The 21,246-nt window shown below is 35.4% G+C and overlaps 1 long non-coding RNA gene across 1 annotated transcript; it reads left to right on the top strand.

Annotated features, from left to right (window-relative positions):
- The first annotated feature begins 9,526 nt into the window (after positions 1-9,526).
- Positions 9,527-20,930, top strand: LOC148348317 (uncharacterized). The gene is made up of 3 exons (XR_015847702.1): positions 9,527-10,099; positions 13,995-14,079; positions 19,666-20,930. It is a non-coding gene; the product is annotated as an uncharacterized LOC148348317 (long non-coding RNA).
- The last annotated feature ends 316 nt before the right edge of the window (positions 20,931-21,246 follow it).

Here is a 21,246-nt window from a genome sequence, read left to right as displayed (position 1 = left end):
TCCGCCGTGCTGCCCTAGCAACATATCAAGTATGCTAAATTTATTTTGAGAATAACTTTGACTGTACTGTATATTGACAAAAACAAGTATTGTTTGATTATGATTCTCCCGGTGGTATATTCATGTAAATGTATGCGTCAGATGATGAAGTCGCACGCGCGATATTGGACAACCTGGACGCGCGCGCGATTTCCCATTCAACCTTTCAGATTAGCGTTTTCCGTAATGGTTTTACAAAGGTCAGAGTTTTTCAGCGGTAGGGATGTTGCGTTTAAAGGTCAGCGCGCCACACCGTCACATTATCTACCCGTCGTCCGCTAACAGTCAGTCCGCGTTTCCACAAAGATTCGGCTCCTCCGAGGCTCGGCGGGACGGCTTTTTCTCGAGGTGGCGCGAGGTCAAGGCCGAGAGTTTTGAGTAGTTTCTTTCAGATATTCACTTGAAGGGTTTTGTTGATCGTTGGTAAAATTTGCAGGAAATTGAAAGGCAAAGTCGAAGTGAAAACATGGGCACGATATATGGAGGACTCAACCTGCCACATGAAGAAATAAATCAGCGGTTCTTAGCTTGGATTTGATTGAACGTAGTTTGTTACATTTACATACCTGTCAACCTGTACATTTTTGCCGTACAATTACATTTATTATGCATTTTAAGACGTGTACGACGAACAAGAAAATCTGTACGGAAAAACGCAAATTTGTCAATTATGGGTACCATCCGGTATACAACGACTATGACGAAACGGCAAATCAATCAAGTCAAACGGGTTCACCGCGGTAGCCTCTACCTTGGATCGTCTTTTTTCGTTGCAAACGAAGCGAGCGGTTTGATGCTACTGTGCGCATGCATCTGCCGCCTCGGATTTTATGCGGTAGTTATGTAGTGAAAGGAAGTCCGTCTCTTTTTAGAGACCAGGCTTTTTCGGCTCAACTCATTAAAGAGAGCCGGCTCTCAAACGGCTCACTTGCTTTGATGCATTATATTACGAATCATTATTGTTGTATAAAGAAGTTAAGAAAAAAAGGAAGTATAATAGGAGAAAATGAAAAAAGACAGGTTTGTGGTTATCCCTTTAATCAGTATATAACCAACAATAATTTAATGCAGAAAATGAATTAATAATTTGAATAAGAAAATTTATTGTTCTACTTAAGTATATTTGCATGTACTTTTTCCTTCTACAGTGAACATCCAAGCTACATAATTTTTGAACTTTTTTATAATAAACCTCATTCATGTCGAGCAATTCAGTATCTCACAACAAAATGTTAATGAACAATATATATAATATAACGAAACACATGTACAATATAACATGTTAACTACATAAATAAACACGTTTGAAAAAAAAAATATGGTGTAAGATTATTTTGTATTTTGTAAGGGAAAATACAACATTTTGTAAGGCCATGGAGCCGTGGAGGTTGACAGGTATGGATTTACTTGTGTACGTTCTGAAACATTTTGTACTTCTAGGAGTATTTTTAAATCACTATACTGGTAGATTTACTTTTGCTTGAGTATATTTGTGAAAAAGAAACTGTACTCTTACTCCACGATATTAGTCTACATCGAAGCCGTTACCTAAATCCTCCCCATGTAAGTACGCGTATGTCTGTTTTTGCTAAGGCGCATTTTTCATTTTTGTTTCTTTTATTTAGATTTGTCCAGTAACTCAAACAACCACCAGGTGGCACTTGTGAGCATTTTTGTTTTTTATTTAATCTTATTATTTTAATGCCGGACAGTCTCTCGCTAACTACATTTTTATTTCACATCTATTGATCTAAATATTTATCTATTTATGTATTTTTGATGGCATCTATTTATCTAATTATTTATGTATTAAGGGAACTTATTGAAAATATATGAATCTTATTTTAAAACAAATATTGCTTCATCTTTTTATAGAATACTTGTATTAACTTATCAATTTAGTTATGTATTCATTTTAATGCATACATCATTTGAATATAGATATCAAGTATCAGTATTTATTTTGCCATGTATTTTACAGTGCATTAAGTCGTGTATTTTGTAATGTATTTTTCCTGTGTGTTTTGGTGTTCATTTATTTCAGTTTGTACTTTGTCTTTTTATGGGTCATTTATTTCAGTATTTTGTCACGATTACCCATTGCCCTCACCTGTGCCCGCTCGTTTGGCGCCAGCTGTTGCTCGTTGCCTGATTGGTTCCCCTCCTATTTAAACTCAACGCTTCCATTCACTCCTTGTCAGTCCCTCAGTGAACCTCCGCACACGCAAGGCCAGCACTATTTGACACTGGCTCCTGTCCGTCCCGCCCTTACCTGTATCCTGCTTGTCTGCCCCTGGCTTCCCGATCGTCTCCGGCTCCCTTACTTTCTACATCCCTTCGACCACGCTCCGTTTTCCCGCCAAAGCTACCCGACCCGTGTTTGCCCACCAACCACGCTCTGATCTTCCGTCCCAGCTACTCGATTCGTTTCCGCCCATGGACCACACTCCGATCGCCCGTCCCGGCTACTCGACTCTTTACCGCCTTCCGACAACGATCCGATCCCATGAGCTACCTTCTCCCCCTGCCCACCGATCGCTGGATTGCTACCGCGTGCTTTACCATACCTGACTTCTCAGCTTCCGCAATAAAGTTTTTTTATGAAACGCTACGCTTTTGGGTCTACCATCTGTTCTGGTTCTGACATGTTTATTTTGTCGTGTATTTGGTTATGTATTTTGTCGCGTATTTTGTCATTTATGTTGTTACGTATTTTGTTGTGTATTTTGTTGTATATTTTGGCATTTATGTTGTCAGGTATTTCGTTGCGTATTTTGGCATTTGTGTTTTAATGTATTTTGTTATGTATTTGGTCATGTATTTTGTCGTGTATTTGGTCATGTATTTTGTCACGTATTTGTCATTTATGTTGTCACGAATTTTGTGGTGTATTTTGTTGCGTATTTTGGCATTTATGTTGTCAGGTATTTTGTCCTGTATTTTGTTGCATATTTTGGCATTTATATTGTAATGTATTTTGTCGTGTATTTGGTCACGTATTTTGTCACGTATTTGTCATCTATGTTGTCACGAATTTTGTCGTGTATTTTGTTGCGTATTTTGGCATTTATGTTGTCGGGTATTTTGTCGTGTATTTTGTTCCATATTTTGGCATTTATGTTGTAATGTATTTTGTCGTGTATTTGGTCATGTATTTTGTCACGTATTTGTCATTTATGTTGTCACGAAATTTGTCGTGTATTTTTTTGCGTATTTTGGCATTTATGTTGTCATGTATTTCGTCGTGTATTTTGCTGTGTATTTTGTCCTTTACTTATTTCAGTTTTAATTCTTGTGTATTTCGTGGATTTTTTTGGCGTTTATTTTGTGTTGTATTTTGTCTTATATTTGATCATTTATCTATTTACATTTCTATTTTGTCATGTTTTAGTGAATTTTGTCATCTATTCGGTTATGTATTTTGTCGTGTGGTTTGTTGCAACAAAACGTTACACATACCTGTAAATTAGGGGGCATCCGAGTTGCCTGAGCTTTTCACCTATTGGTCAATCAGGGATGAATGATTGTTATGACAAAATACACGACACAATACATGACAAAATAAATGAAAAAATACATAAGAAAATACACGACAGAATATATGACAACATGAACAAATAAATGAGTAAATTACATTAAGTCATATATCACATATATTTCTGAGTTCATTTATTAATAAGGCATATACTTGTCAGTTGATATTTGTTCATACATGTATTTCTATATATGGCGGGAACATTCCAGGATCATAGCGATAAAGCCTATTGTGGCGTTGCACGCAGTGAGATTCTTATTTAGGTAGAGCTGCGGATTAGCATTGCCCTTTGTGGAGCTGACATTCACCAATTGGACTTAATTAGTAGTGCTGAGCCTATCGCTGACCTTTTGTTACACAAGCTGTCAGTGAAAACCTTTCTGTTGACTTAAATGGAGGATGCTATTTGTTTAGGAAATCAGAGCTCTCCGTTGGAGCTGCCGTGAGCTTAAATAGTAGTCGTTTCCATAGTAGGATGCTAGAACTATAGTACCGTGTTGCACCACTATGAGCGCTGTGGTTAGTGTAATTAAAACAATGAAGAAGAAACAGAGGAAGACCTTAAACTAAGTAGAAATAGTGCCGATGCTAATTTTTGTTAGCCAAAACACGATTGCTGAAACTTGGTTCCGAAAATGTGATTTAAAAAAAGAGTAGGAAAACAGTTTTGGATTACATCAAATAGAAAACAATACAGTAAAAATTGCTAGCAGACGACTTTACAACAGTTACTCTTCAAAGTAATTCTTTTGAGAAAAACTGAGTTTTAAAAGCTTAACATATGAGCGTTCGAAGTACTGTAATCCTTGGCTACTTCATGCTTCCTCTTACCGGCCTCTGAGTATTGCAGCTCAAAAAATATTCAGCGATCTATTATCCTTGAGTTCATATCTCCGTGAGGAATACCAGCAAAGTGCATTTTTGTCGGGCCTGGTGGCTTATTTTTCCATTCTCTCAACCAAAAAGTGAACTTTACTAAAATGCACTGCACTATTTTGGCCAAGATCCATTATCACCTTGCACTAATGTTGAGAGTTTGGGCAGAGAGAATAACTTTATGTCTTCTTTTTTCCACCCCAAATGTATCGCACCTGTCTGAAGATGATCCATTACCTACGTTTGACTATTGCTGTGAGCGGGTGCCAGCAGAACGCATGTTAAAACTGGTTGTGCAATAAAAGACTTCAAAATGGGCAAACTACGGCCCATGGGCCACTTGAGGCTTGCCTGGCTGCTGAATCCGGCTCGTTAGATGTTAGAATGTAAGGAGACCAAGAGGAAGGCCGCGATTGACGTGGATGGATGGTGTTATGAATAATAATAATAATAATAATAATTTCCTTTGTATTGTCATTCTTTGTAACAGTGTACACAGAACGAAATGTCGATACACCTGACCCGTTGTAGCGAGTCGATGCAGCCGCAGCCAACAGAGGGCGCCGCCATTATACCAATTAGGTATGTCTCGGATGCACTGCAGGAAAGAGGTCTAAATATGGTGGAAGCTAGAGCTCTTGTTGGTGATGTTGGGATGTTTGTACGTGTTCCAAGGGATGGGCAGGGCACCCGTATGATGCGGCAGGGGTAAACCACTGAAAGCTGTTAAACAGAAGAGTGCGTTGTGCCACCCTGACCCGGGTGACATTGCTGCTTACCTGTGTCCTGTTTCATCTGGTGGGACTAAAGCATGACCAACTTGTCTGCCGAGGTGCTTAACTTGTTTGGGTGTTTGGGCATTTAGGTCGGCCATGGTCCAAAGATTTTTGTGTGTGTTTTTTGCTACTTTTCCCCTTTTTTATTTTCTTTGCTTTTGTATGTGTTTGTCTTGCTGTCGGTCACCCCTCTTGAGGGATATGACCAGGGTAGATAGATAGATAGATAGATAGATAGATAGATAGATAGATAGATAGATAGATAGATAGATAGATAGATAGATAGATAGATAGATAGATAGATAGATAGATAGATAGATAGATAGATAGATAGATAGATAGATAGATAGATAGATAGATAGATAGATAGATAGATAGATAGATAGATAGATAGATAGATAGATAGATAGATAGATAGATAGATAGATAGATAGATAGATAGATAGATAGATGTAAATGTAAATCTTAAAAGGGATGCACTACTTCAAATTAATTCAGTGTTTCAAAATAAATGTGATGAAACGCTCTGTTTATAAACAAAAAAACTAAATTTTAAATGAACATGTACTGTTTACATGCTTATTTATTCATAAAGGCATATTATCGCTGATATTATAAAACAAATGTCTTTGTTTTTGGTCCTTTGTTATCTGCTTTGCACGGTGGAATGTCTCCAATGGGAAAAAAAGCTTAAAATGGAAATATGACTTTTTGAAATACAGATATGGGAGAAATAGGGTAAGCTTACCAGGCAATCCATGTCTTTATTAATTTGGGGTTCAATAATTTGATTGAATAAGATCACTAATATAAATTAAACATGGTAAAATCCTTGACATTTTGTCTACCAGTGTTTTGGGAAATATGACTTAATGATCGCTATTTTTCAAATTAATGCTTTCTTTTTTGATAAAGAAACACATTTAGAATTAGGCAGAATGGAGGTCAGTGTTTTTGTTCAGGCCCTCCACAATATTTTGTTTACCATGGGCCCCCTGGAAAAAAACAAATTGCCTACCCCTTGTTGAACTATTTCAGCAATGTTTCAAAACAATGCTGGCTTGAACGTTTATAACACATTTATGACAACTATTCTAAAATGCAATAATTGACCAAAGAATAATCATCAACAAATTCAGTTTCCATTCTCAAGAAATCCAATTTAATGTATTTTTATAATGATTTATGATTGACGATTTCATTTTCGTTAGACATTAAAAAGCACCAGTTGCAGTTAACCTGCTTTAACCGATTGTCCGACAGGGGGCAGTGCACAACCATTAAACAGTGATGTGTATATCACTGAGTCCTTTGTTAACAAATATCAGGATGGTATTTTTTGTCCTAGGAAGAAAAATAAAACAAAGAAAAGAAAATGGTGAATCATTTCAAAATCAAATAAATAATCATTTTTAAACTACGCCATTTTGTTACCGTAATAGCATAATTAGGTCATTTTTAAGCGTTTCCGCCCTCAAAAAACCACTTCAGTCGTCCTGATTCAACCTTTGTGGATACTACTACCTGGATGACCGAGAATATGAAATGTTTCATTTATTTGTTATTTTTAGTGTTTTAATTATGGATCTCCAGGACTAGAGTATTGATTTTGTCAAAATTTCAGTGCAGATCCTTTGCAAATATGCAAGACTTAAACAAAAATGAAAACCTCTCACGCAACAAAAATATGTGTATTGAAATATCTACACGACAAATAAAAACAAAGATGGGTAAAAACATGATCAGCTCAGTGTTTAATTGATCTCCCCCATGCTGGGATTTAAAAACCTTTTTCCATCAACCCTGTTTGTTACTTATTTATCTTTCCATCTGTATCTTTAATTAGTTCTTCTTCCCCCAAGACGTCTTCACACACTGTCAGAAATATCTGATCTATTTATTGATTTGCCACAGTGTCTGTGGTACGGAGGACCGACCTTGCAATAAGTAGAAATGTACGTATGAATAAATAAATACAGACGAATATATGCCATATAAATACAGAAATAGAACACGTATCAACTAAATGTATGACATAAATGCAATGTATACATCTATTCCTTGATTTTGTCGTTGTATTTTGTCATTGTATTTGTCATCGTATTTCTTCGATGTTATTTTACGTCATCGTAATTTGTCGTCTTGTTATATTTTGTCTTCATTGTACTTTGTCATCGTCGTATTTTGTAGTTTTCTTTTTTTTTAACATTGTTTCGTATTTTATCGTTTTTTTACTCTGTCTTGTCATAGTCAAATTTTGACGTTTTTTTTTACGTTGCATGGTATTTTATTGTTTTTGGACTGTGTTCGTGTCATATTTTATCATCGTTGTATTTTGTGATAGTCGAAATCGTGTCTTATTTAGTCATCGTTGTATTTTGTCATTATATTTTGTCATTGTGTCATTTGTGTCGTACTTTAAAGTTATGTAGGATTTTATCGAATTCCTCTTTTGTCATCGTATTTTGTATTGTCACGGTATTTTGTCATCGTGTTGCATTTCGTTGTCGTTGTATTTTATCGTATTTTTACGAGAATGTATTTTGTCGCCGTTCTATTTTGTCATCGTTGTATCTTGTCATTGTCAAATGTGGACGTTTTTTTGACGTCGCGTCATATTTGATCTTTTTTGTATATTGTTGTCGTATTCATTCGTGAATGTATCTTGTCGGCGTTGTATTTTGTCATCGTTGTATCTTGTCATTGTCAAATTTTAGTTTATTTGACGTTGCGACGTTCGTATTTTATAGTTTTTTTATTTTGTTGTTGATGTATTTTTTCGTGAATGTATTTTGTCATTGTCGTATTTCATCATTGTCAAATGTTGACGTTTTTTTGATGTTGCGTCGTATTTTATCGTTTTTGTACTGTGTCGTGTCGTATTTTGTCGTTGCTGTATTTTGTCATCACGTCGTATTTTGTTGTCGGCGTATTTTGTCATTAGATTTTGTCATGTATTTTGACGTTGTGTCGTATTTTATCGTTTTTGTATTTTGTCGTTGTTTTATTTTGTTGTCGTATTTTTTCGTGAATGTATCTTGTCGGCGTTGTATTTCGCCATGGCCGTATTTTTTCGCCATGTTGTTTTTCGTCGTGTCGTATTTTGTCGGCGTTGTAATTTTTCTTCGGCATAATATATTTTGTCATCGTGTCGTCTTTTGACATTGCGTCGTATTTTGCCGTTTTGTGATTTTGTCATTGTATTTGTCGTGTTTTATTTTGTCGTTTTATTTTTTTTATTTTTTTGTAGTTTTATTTGTCGTTGTATTTTGTCATTATATTTTGTCTTTGTGTCGTACTTTAAAATTATGTAGTATTTTGTCGTATTTCTCTTTTGTCATTGTATCTTGTTGTGTCGTATTTTGTCACGGTATTTTGTCGTCATTGTCACGTTGCATTTTGTTGTCGTTGTATTTTTTTGTCAACATACTTTTATGTTAACGTATTTTTTTGTCAACGTATTTTGTCATCTTATTTTGTCATCTTGTTATATTTTGTCACCATTGTATTTTGTCATCGTTGTATTTTGGTGTGGTTGTATTATTTTGTCATTTTATATTTATACATGTATATATAAATGTTATTCAAATGAAGGGGCGGGTCAAACTGACACACCCTCTAATTTGAACATTTGTTGTAAAAAAATACATCAACTATTTTCAACGATAAAATACAACAACAAAATACAATGACAAAATACGACTGTATATAAGGACAATATACATTGACAAAATATATGACAAAATAATTAGCAACATAAATGCATGCCTAAATGAGAAAATGCATAATTTAATGAATGAATTCCAATTCTGTCCTATATTTAGGTATTACCTGATTTTATTTTATTTATTTTATTTTATTTATTTGTTTGGCAAAGGTATTTATTTTAATATTTGGCATCATCGGTCCTCCATATGAAAATGTGCTAAATCTGACCTACAGGTTATTTCGATGGTGGGAATTAACGTTGATAAAAACTCCAAATGCCTAAAAAAATGCATATCTTTTTACTTTTGTGACGATAAAAACAGGAAAAAAAGACAGTAATTGCAGCTCCATCTGCAAAGACCCCCCCTTTTTTTTCCTACCGCCCATTGTGTGTTTCCAACTTCTTCTTTCTCCTCCATCAGGACCATTATTATTATTATTTGCTATGAATGTGTGTGCAATAATGGACATGTTGGCTGAAGGATACAAAACACACTAATTAATTTACCATTAGTGGGTGCAAGGGCGTGTAAGAGGGTGTCGAAAGGAGGGAGGGTGGGATGTCATTTAAATGCACATTTATGGTGTGCAGAGAGAGAGAAAAGAGAGAGAGGAGAAAGAGAGAGGGAGAGTCTATGGAACAACTGTTGGTACCGCAAAGCTTTCCTCATTCAGCCTCTCTCCTTCTTTATAGATCGCATCTTGTCCGTTTTCCTCTTCTGCATCCCGCCCTTAGTCCATCGCAACCTCCGCATCCCTTTCTCTCGCTCCTCCTCGCTCCATCACTCTTCTTATGCCTCGTCAGACCGCGCACTTTTCATTTTTAGAAGACAACAGAAGACAGAGAACAGAACCCCTTATTATTTTTTCCGGACCCGAGGACCCGGCCGGAGGAGGCTTTTGTTCCTTACCGATCCAGGGGCGGGGGTAGGGGTGAGTGGCACCGCATCCCCCCTCCTGTTTCCGAAGGGGATCGTCCTCCTCCTATTTCAACTCTTTTTTTCCCTACAACTGGGAGGAAGGGCTGGGGTTGGGGGGATCAACAACTCCCAGTTTGCTGCGGACCCCTTTAGGAGGTTGCCCGGCTGAGATCGCCAAGGAAGGGGAGGGAAATTTCAGAGGCAACACCCTAAGAGACGGAGGGGAAAGAAAGGAAGAATTGCGGGTAAGAGGCCGGCAACTCATTGCACCTGTGGCAGAACATCATTTTATTTATACATAAAAACTATTTATTCAAACATAATAATGATAATGACAGAAGATAGACATATATCATCCAACTTCATGTTGGTGCACATATCTATTTGGGGTGCTCGTTTTTTATCACACCATATCTTAACTCTAACAACATTGCCACTCTGAATATGCGCATATTTATTATATATAAAAAAGGCAGAACTGAATTTTCCTTAAATATTTGTTTTATGCGCGGGAGGTAGAAAGCTCAATTTTCTAAAATGTATGCAATAATTGTGTAACTGCATGTTGGTGAGGCCAATACTAGATGAGATATCGGTAAACAGTAAGGCCACCATCGCATGGAAAAATGTTTTAACCCATTCACTCCCACTGACGGCTATAGACGTCAAAGATCCACATTGCAAACAAATCTTGCCCCATTAGCAGATCATTTTACTCTTTTTAATTATTATTATTTTCTTAGTTAATTTTTCAACAAGTTTATGCATTGACAAAAATATTTAACTTGTTTTACGCTGCAAAAATTAAAATCTGAACTGCACAATAGCAATTATATAATTGAGATTTTGTTTTTACATTTTTTAATATAAGCAAAATTATCTGTTAGTGGGAATTAATGAGTTTTAATTCATTATTCTTTCTATTGTCAGTAATGCTTTTTTGCATGAGATTAACGTAATATATTGTTTTTTTTAACGTTTTTTGGACATTTTTACCTTTTTAATTGGTTTGACATGCACTGAAAGGAGAAATCCTCCAATTTTGTTATAATGGCAATAAAGGCCATTCATTCATTCATTCATTGACAAAGAATGTCCCGGCAGGAAAATGTGAGAGTAGAATTCCTCTCACACATACCTACGCAGACACACATGGATGACTGACACGCCACTCCCATTGAACTTCACTGTTTTAGGACCACATACAAAGCTGTGCTACTTTCCTTTCATTTTGCGCAGAAGGGGTCTTTAATTTCCGGTGTAATCCCATAAATCTTCAGGGGATGTGGGGGTCCTCTACACTGAATAATCAATACAGTATCAAGGAGCAACGATTGTGTATCGGCGCTGAGTGAGGGTAAAATCCCTCTCACAGTTACCTGCACGTATATAGATAACTGTCACGACACTCCCAATAAACTTAGCTGTTTTAGGACCACTTACCAAGCTGAGCTACTTTCTTTTCATTCCAGGGGTTTGAGTTTAGCCGTTGACTTCCAGCGTAATCCCATAAATCTTCATGCTTACACTGAATTATTAATAAAGTATCGACGAGCCGGGATTCTGTATCGGCACTGAGTGATAATGTGAGGGTAGAAATTCTCTCACACATACCCTTTCACACACACATTGATGTCTGACACACCACTCACATTGAACTTCACTGTTTTATGACCACTTACAAAACTGTGCTACTTTCCTTTCATTCCATGCAAAAACGGGGTTTCATTTTATTTTTAACTTACGGCGGAATCCCATAAATCTTCTGGGTGGAGTGCCTACACTGATGAATCAATACAGTATTGTCAAGCTATGATTTTGCATCGGTCCTAAATAGAGATGTGAGAGTAAAATTCATCTCATACACCCCCCCCCCCCCCCCCACACACACACTGATCCACTTTAGTGTTTTATGACTGCTTACAAGCTTTGCTACTTTTTTTCATTCCAAGCGAAAGGGGGTCTGATTTTCAACGTTTGCTCCCGGTGCAATACCATACATTTTCAGGGGGGGCGCCCACACGGAATAATCTTAATGGTATCGATGAGCTACAATTCTAAAATTGGGAGGGTAAAATTATCCCACACATACCCGCACACACACATTGAAGACTGACACGCCACACCCATTAAACTTTGCTGTTTTATGACCGTTTACGAAGCTAATCTACTTTCATTTTGTGCAAAAAGGGGGTTTGATTTTAGCCTTCAGCTTCCGGTGTAATGCCATAAATCTTCAGGGGGGTGCCTACACTGAATTATCAATACTGTATCGATAAGTTACGATTCTGTATCGGCATTGATTTACAATGTGAGGGTAAAATTCCTCTCACACATTACCCCCACACACATTGAAGACTGACACTCCACTCTCATTGAGCGTTTCTGTTTTATGACCACTTACCAAACTGTGCTACAGTACAGGTGCTGAGTGAAAATGTGAGTGCAAAATTCCTCTCACACATACCCGCACACAAACACGAATGACTATCACACCACTCCCATAGAACATTTGTTGTTTTATGACCACTTACCAAGCTGTGCTACTTTCCTTTCATTCCGTGCGAAACAGGTTTGATTTTAGCCGTTAGCTTCCGGCGTAATCCCATAAATCGTCAGGAGGGGTGCCTATGCTAAATTATCAATACGACGAGCTACGATTCTGTATCGGCACTGAGTGGAAATATGGGGGTAAAATACCTCTCAGACATTACAGGTTACTACTCCCATTGAACTTGGCTGTTTTATGACCACTTACCAAGCTGTGCTACTTTCCTTTCATTCCGCGCATAAGGGGTTCGATTTTAGCCGTTAGCTTCTGGCCCAATCCGATAAATCTTAAGGGGGCGTGCCCACACTGAATAATCAATACAGTATCGACGAGCTGCGATTCTCTATCGGTGAAAAAAGATTTCTCGCGTCGACGCTAGCGCACTTAGGTTTTTTTTTTCTGCTGATGGTCGAGGTTGGGCTACGCTAGCTGTGTTTGTATGACTGCGGGTGGTAAATCTTCTCTCTGCAGTTCGTGGGCGTTTTTTTGGCTGCGGGTATGCATGGCTAATTTGTGTGAAAGGGATTTAATAGGGGACAAAGAAAAGGAAAAAGATGTATTCCTGTATTGAATTCCTGTTGAAAGGACTTGAAAAAAAGATGAAATTCTGCTTTAATTCTTGCATTTTCCTCAAAGAGCCAATATGTTATATTTGACCACTAGATGTTGCTGTATTGCGCGGTGCAAGGTAAGAGGAAGAATGCGAAATATGTAGACTCAAAGTGACCAAACCGCATAGTGAAGAAAAAGTAAGACAAAAATGAAAAAAGATTAATGAAAAAAATGAAAAAAAGAAGAAAAAGAAAAAAAGAATAGCAGAAGATATAAAGAAGGAAAGAATAAAGAAAAGAAGAAAAAAGGAAAAGAAGAAGAGTAAGTAAAAGAAATAATACAGAAAAGGGAAATTCAAAAAAGGATGACAAAAGAAAAAAAAGGAAAAAGGTAAAATGAAACAAAAAACAAAAAGGGAGCTAACCAATGAAAAGAGATAAACAAGAAAAATATAAATATAAAAGAAAGAAGAAGGGAAAAAGTATGTTTTTTAGGGATAAAGGTAAAAGCAAAATGGCAGAAAATCATATCTTCTTTTCTTTCTTTTCCTCCTTTTTTCTTTTAGCCTATGTTTTTTTCTTGTATTTCTTTTTTTTCACCTTTCGTTTTTTACTTTTACCTTTTCCACCCATCTTTTTTCTCTCTTTTCTTTCTTCCTTTTCTTTCTCTTTTTGCCCCCCCTCCTATTTTGTTCACAAAAGACTAGGCAAAAAAATTCAAGAAAAATGTTCACTACGAGTCTCAGTAGTTTGTGTTCATCCTTGTGGTTTTTGCAATCGTTTTCTTAGTTGCACTATACAATACAGTGACCACTAGTGGTCAAATACTACACACTGTCCCTTTAAGTATTTTTCTATTTTTGCCTGCGTGTGTCACGCCCCTCTCATATGTAGTACAAACCATGTGCTAAGGTGTAATGGGTGAGCAGGGCAAGAATCACACTCAAGCATTTCCAGGAATTACCTCCCTAATCTCACATTCCCCCTTACATGTGAACGCCCTACCCCCTGTTATCAATACCTTACCCCAACCCACAGCCCCACTTTTCTCCACAACAGGGCCAGGGAAAGCGGCAAGAGCAACATCCTAAAGAATAAAGCTGGAGTCAAACGTGAGGTTCAGGTAAGAGCGTTGCTATGGAAATTTAGCAATATTTTTTTTGCCCATTACGCCGTCTAGTTTTACATGAAGGGTTCAGGAAATATTCTCTTAGATTTCTGTGCTCCATTTTTTTGGGTCCATGAAGCATTTGAATCAAAGGTTCACGAAATTGTCCATCATGCAAGTCTACAAGTTTTAAATGAAGGGTTTAGGAAATGTTGTTTAAGATTTTTGTGCTCCATTTTTTGGTCCATGAAGCATTTGACTCTTGTTTTAAATGAAGGGTTCTGGAAATTTAATCCAAGTTTTTTGTGCGCCATGTTTTCCTCTTTCTTTCTACCCACTGCTGTTCATTCCAAAATTGGAGGACAATTTAGGATTCAAAATTTGGGGAAATCATGCTTTTTATTTTTTGAATCATAAAGTTTGTTAGAAATACTCAGGTTAATTGAAATAGTTGTAAAGGAATCAAGGAAAATCATTTGAGAATAATAAAAAGAACGTGGATTTTGATTTGATTCAAATTAATATTTAGATGGTTTTCATAAGAATTAAAAAAAAGGCAATTGCAAATTTTTGCTCAGTTTTAGTGGTGCTAACGATGCTAGCGGCCAGGCTAATTTATCAAGAAAGCTTCATAACAATAATACTAGGAAAACTAATAATAATTATTTCTGTGTTTTAGCCCAGGTGTAGCTAATAATGTTAGCAGCTAGGCCAATTTATCAAAACACACAAAAAAAGCTTTATGTTTAAGAAAAAAACTAATGCTATTAATAAAAAGTAGCTAGCGTTAAATTTGATACATTTATAAGATGATTCTAATTAGGATTACAAAAGGAAACTGCTGAAAATTGGTCAGTTTTAGCGCAGGTGTTGCTAACAGCCCTAGCTGCTTGGCCATTTTATTAAAACAGAAAACAAATAGGTTTATAATGATAAACCCCCAAAATAAAAGCAAATAATGTGATTTATAAAGAGTTAGCTTTTAATTTTTCACAAATTACTTTTAATAATATATAAATTCGGATTTAAAAAAGGCAACTACCAATTATTGCTCGGATTTAGCGCAGTTGTTGCTTACGATGCTACCTACCAGAGACATTTTTCGAAACGAGAAACAAAAACCTTTATAATGCTATACTCACAAACAAAAAAAATACTAAAAAATAAAAAAAATAAAATAAAGGAAGGTGAGCTTTTAATGTAGTACAAATACATTTTTAGCTGATTTTGATTTGGACAAAATTAATTTTAATACTCAGTTTAGGTTTTTTTGCGAGCTGTGTTTGCTGCTAGACACATTTTTGAGAATACGAACTAAAAATCTTTAAAATGACAATCTGAAAAATGAATAATGTGATTAATAAAAAGGAGTTGGCTTTAATTTGATACAAATTAAAGTTCAAGATGATTCGATTATGATGCAAGTGATTGCTCACAGTTTTAGCCTATGTGTTGCTAGCTCTGTGAGCTGCCATTTCAATTGATCAGATCACAATATAAAAAGCTTTGTAATATGACCTTCCCCAAAAAATTAATAATGCCATTCTGGACACTAATGAAGTACATTTTGCTGAATGTATTTTTAATGCTAGCTGGGTAGCTAGCTATGCCTCTAAATAGCTCAATTTGGAATGAGCCAGGCTTACATTCTTCAATTAAAAAAAGAACATTGATTTATATTATCGAAAAAAAGATCGAATTATAGAAACATGTAGAAAAATTTAACAGCAAATAAACGCCTATATAATCGTGTCAGTTCACAGATCCTGCTAGCTGTGTTAGCTGTAAGGCTGACTGATTAGAAAGAACATTTGTATTTGTATTTAAAGAAAACAAAAAAAAACTGCTTATAAATCAAAGTGAATTGGACATTTTTTTCTTTCTAAAATTAGTGTACATGCTAGCATGCTAGGCTAATTGCTAAGTATTAGAAAGCTTTGTGCAAACCTAGCTCTTTTAATGTCAAAAAGCTAAATAAATAAGTTAAAAAACGTCGCTATTTTTTTTAAAGAATCTAAAAAGTAGCTTTAAGGATTTGGCTTATATTTACTAATTAATGAAGCTTACATTTATTTCTTTTAAAAATAGATCCCAACAAATATTTTTCGGTTCTAGAAAAAAGTTAGGCGCTGTGCTAAATTATCAAAACAAAAAGCTAAACCAATAAAGAAGAAAAAAATGTACTCGTCTTTTGATTAAGGTGAAAGAATATAACAAAAACCTTTGGCACATTTAGCTTAAATTATCTAATTATATAAGCTAACTTGGTGCTAAAATGTCGATACATACCTCAGAAGCACAAAAACATTGTTCAATCATTTAAAAAAAGTAACCGCTGAGCTAAGTGGTCAAAACAAAAATCAAAATAAATAATCGAATCTTTTAAAGAATCTAAAAAAATAGCTTTAGTGCAATTAGCTTGAGTTAGCTCATTATATAAATTAAGTTTGTCCCCTTTACCCAAAATAGTAACAGGTTGTGTTAACATGTCAAACCAAAAAGTGCAATAAATAAAAATAAAAACGGTGTTATTGTTTTGATTAATTTGAAAGAATACAAAAATAAAAATAGCTTAAATTAGCTAATTATGGAAGCTACCTCTGTTTCCTTTAAAAAGGAATGTCTACAACCAGGAATGTCAAAGACAGTTTGGCTCTAAGTGGACTAGATCAGTCAAAAAAATGTCAACCTAATTTTTTAGTTTACTGTAGTTTTTCAGTATTATGGTTCATCATTCAGCCTTAGTAACCTATTTTTTTCCCAAGCATAACATTTATTCACAAAAAATGGCAAAAAAAACGATTTTCATGTTTGGCATTGACTGCGTTAATTACCGGTAGTTTAATTCTAACAATTGTGTGAAAGCAGTTTTACACCTGAACCAACTCACCAAGCTATACCAACACAAGGGGGAAAAATAATATGATTTTCGCCCTAATTGTCGAAATGGTAGGAAATGAATAAAATGAAGATACAAAATAAAAGTTTTAGCAGTGCATGGGCAATAAGATACACTACATCAGATCAATTCTACTCCTACAAAAGCTGAGCGCATATCCTTCACTCCCATCTAGCATCCATGTGGGGCATTGGGTTTGAATTAAAAAAATATATATTATAACTTTTGCTTTTTTGACGTACTTAAAAATACCTGGCCCCGCCAAAAAAAACTAAAAAGCAAAAGGAAAAAATAGAATGTCCATACATACCTTTGAAGCGCGATTGAAAAAATTAATAGACTAAACAAGATTAACAATATATATATAATACAATTTTATATATATATATATATATATATATATATATATATATATATATATATATATATATATATATATATATATATATATATATATATATTATTTTGGAACTACCATATTTTCCAGACTAAAAGGCACACTTAAACCCCCCAAAATGACAGAAATTTGCAGTTTCCCCCTAAAATCTTGTGGCCTTGTAGGCCAGAAAAGGGGGTAAATTTAATTGGAAATGCATAATTTCACCGAAATGCTACCTAATATGGTTACCATTTCCGAAATAATCGATTTTAGCCGTGAAACAATATTCCATAACGATAGTTTCTGTTCTTTAAAATAAATTTCCATTACATTCCGACATTCCGTTTTTCAATCTCGCCTTAGCCATCCATTAGTTTTGATTTCATGTGCCTTAAAGTCCGCTGCGCCTTATATATGAACAAATATTTCACAGACTATTTTCGAAGGTGCGCCTTATAATATAGTCCAGATAATGCTAATGTCTATCTGTTAGAGGTTGAGTGATATGCTTTGGTCACGATTCGATTGTAATTTCTATTACGATTGTCGATAATTTTGGATCCTAAGAGTATTGTGTTTCGATATAATTGACAATTACTATTTAATTTACTTTACTAAAAAACAAGCACCAAGCAAAAACAGGGACCTAATATTATTTTGATTTCAATCTGAAAATCTTAAAACTTACTATAAAAATAATACAAAACTACTACTACAGTAATACTATAATACAAAAATACCACCACCCAAAAAAAAAATACAATTACAGTAATAATACAAAAATACCGCTAAAGAAATACTACTGAAATACTAAGCAATACTACTACGGAAATACTTTAAAAGTACTTCCTCAGAAATAAAACAAAAATACCACTATGGAAATACTACAAAAATACTACTGAAATACTAATTACTACTACTATGGAAATACTTCAAAAGTACCTCGACAGAAATACAACCAAAAATACGACTACCATAATACTATAATTCAAAAATACTGCTACAGAAATATTACAACAGAAATACTACTAATACTACTAAGTACAGCTACAGTAATATTGATAGAAAACAACAAAAACACAACTGTGAAAATTCTATAAAAATACTACAGAAATACTACCACAATTCTACTATAGAAATACTTACATACAGGATGTGACATCTCTATTATTCCAAAAATACAAAAGAAATACTGCAAAGACACTACTATGGAAATAATATAAAAATACTACTGAAAAACTCAAATTCAACTGATTAGGAAATACTTCAAAAATATTTCCATAGAAATACAACCAAAAATACCACTACCATTATAATATAGTATAAAAAAAACTACAGCAGAAATATTACAAAATACAGCTACAGTTATATCCTTAAAATACAAAATAAATACTGCAAAAACAATACAGTAAAAATACCATTAAAAATACTACAGAAATACTACCACAATACTACTATAGAAATACTTGACATCTCTCTTATTCTAAAAATACAAAATAAATACTACAAAAACACTACTATGGAAATAATATAAAGATACTACTGAAATACTACAATTCTACTGCTATGGAAATACTTCAAAAATACTTTGATAGAAATACAACCAAAACACCACTACCATAATAATGTAGTATAAAAAAACAACAACAGAAATATTATGAAATACAGCTACAGTAATATTCCAAAAATACAAAAGAAATACTGCAAAAATGCTCCTGTGGAAATTGTATTAAAAATACTAGGGAAACACTACCACAATACTACTATAGAAATACTTACATACAGGGTGTGACATCTCTCTTATTCTAAAAATACAAAATAAATACTACAAAAACACTACTATGGAAATAATATAAAAATACTACTGAAATACTACAATTCTACTGCTATGGAAATACTTCAAAAACACTTTGATAGAAATACAACCAAAATACCACTACCATAATAATATAGTATAAAAAAACAACAACAGAAATATTATGAAATACAGCTACAGTAATATTCCAAAAATACAAAAGAAATACTGCAAAAACGCTCCTGTGGAAATTGTTTAAAAAATACTAGAGAAACACCACCACAATACTACTATAGAAATACTTATGCACAGGATATCACAGCCCTAAAATAGATTCTGTTGAGAAACGTCGGTTTTAAAAATCGCTAAAAATAAAATTGTAGACACGCATCGATTTTTTTGTCCCACCCCCAGTATCTATCCCATAATACCTGATGATTTTTTGGGAAAGTATTTGATCAAGTCCTCCAATCCTGGAAGGCCCCTCATTCTGAAACTGGCCCCATTGTTAATTTTCTCCTTTTGCAGAGGAGCCATTGATGGAACTTTGCCTCACGCTGCAGTGAGGCGTCTTCAATCAATGAGAGCGCCGCCTTTGACAATCCCTTCATGTGTCTTGTTTGCCGCCGGAGCATGAAGACGGGGCTTGCCAAGGGCCCGCCGATCGGGCCCTCGGTAGTGGCCATGATGACGATGATGCCGATGATGCAACGGCATTGGAACTGCTCACATGGTTTCTGGTTTGCCCGCCCTCTTCCTACCCTTCCCACCTACAAAGACTCTCTTCGGTGACGGGTATTCTTGGGTGGATAATACGGATCACGTTGTTATTGCTTAAGAATACGCGTAGTCGAGGAGAGTCCGCTCTTCGACCCCCCACCCCAGCTTCACCCCACCCGCTCCAAAGCCGATCCAACCTCACCCCGACATCCCACCTGTAGAAGGGGAAGACCATTGGTTTGGGTGGCTCTTCTTTCAACTCCAAATCATTGCAATTTTTACGTTTTTTTTGTTTCGCTTTCCCTGACTCCATACATCGGTTTTTGTGTTGATGGGCAACATCTCGTCTGTTTAGGTTTCTGTGTTTGTCTGCTGAGCTGCTGTTTAGTGGTTCTGGGTCAGTTCCGACGTTAGCTTAGCCCAAAACTGGGAGAGCTTATCTACAGCTAGCTTACAAGCGAACAAGCGTGAGACTGGATAAAACCTTAGTTTTTTTTTTGAATGAATGAAAACTTTATTCGAACATCAAAATAAAAACATAACAAAAACAATAAATCAACAACAAAATAACGTTCACATTGTCACGGACAAGGGCAGGAAACAGAATTTAGAACCCACTCGCATAACATACTCACAATTTATTAGGGAGAGGAGGAATGCGCGCACACTCGTTCCGGTGAACGATGGTCGCAGAAGTAGATTGAAATCCAAACAAAAGAGTGGTAGAAATCAAACAAATCAGGCCAAAAATAAAACAGGATCAAACGCAGGCAATTTCACAGACTAGGCATTTCACAGAGTTTAACAGGAGTCTTTCAGAAGTTTCACAGACGCTCAGACAACTAACGGTTCAAAGGACCGCAGTTAAGTACTCCCAAGGAGCAATCAGTCAATGAGTCTCAGTCGGTGTCCATGGGCGGGGCCAAAGTAATTTAAAGCTGTGATTGAGTTATAATGTGCCATTTAAGCTAAATGTTGGGTGTTAGTTGTTCTTCTCCTATGTTTATTTTTTGGAGCTACATGATCTCTATTTTATTTAAACATGGAAATAAAACATTTGGATGGACAAGTCACAGGTAGTCTTTAACTTTCAATCTCCTAGCAATTTTAAGCTAATTTTTGGCTCTCTGTTTATCTCTTTCATGTCGAGTTTTTGAGCGAAATGTTCTCTATTTCATTCAGTGGCCTGCCTTGGAATCTACACTTGGGCCTTCACTCCTGTCTTAATTAGTGATGTGTTGTTCGTGAACAGACAAGACGTGGCCCCCACCCAGCCAAAATCTCTTTTAACACTTAAAGCCTGTCTTTTGTAACGAAATGTAGGTTAAACACGGCTGTATAGACAGAGACAATGAACAATGACAGGTGGATGATTATACAAAAATGTCA

Source organism: Urocampus carinirostris, chromosome 18 (assembly GCF_059441175.1).
Source record: "Urocampus carinirostris isolate Australia breed hairy pipefish chromosome 18, RoL_Ucar_1.0, whole genome shotgun sequence".
In the NCBI taxonomy this organism is placed as follows: Eukaryota; Metazoa; Chordata; class Actinopteri; order Syngnathiformes; family Syngnathidae; genus Urocampus; species Urocampus carinirostris.
The sequence above is the reverse complement of the archived record's forward strand: the minus strand, read 5'-3'. Positions and strand labels throughout refer to the sequence as shown.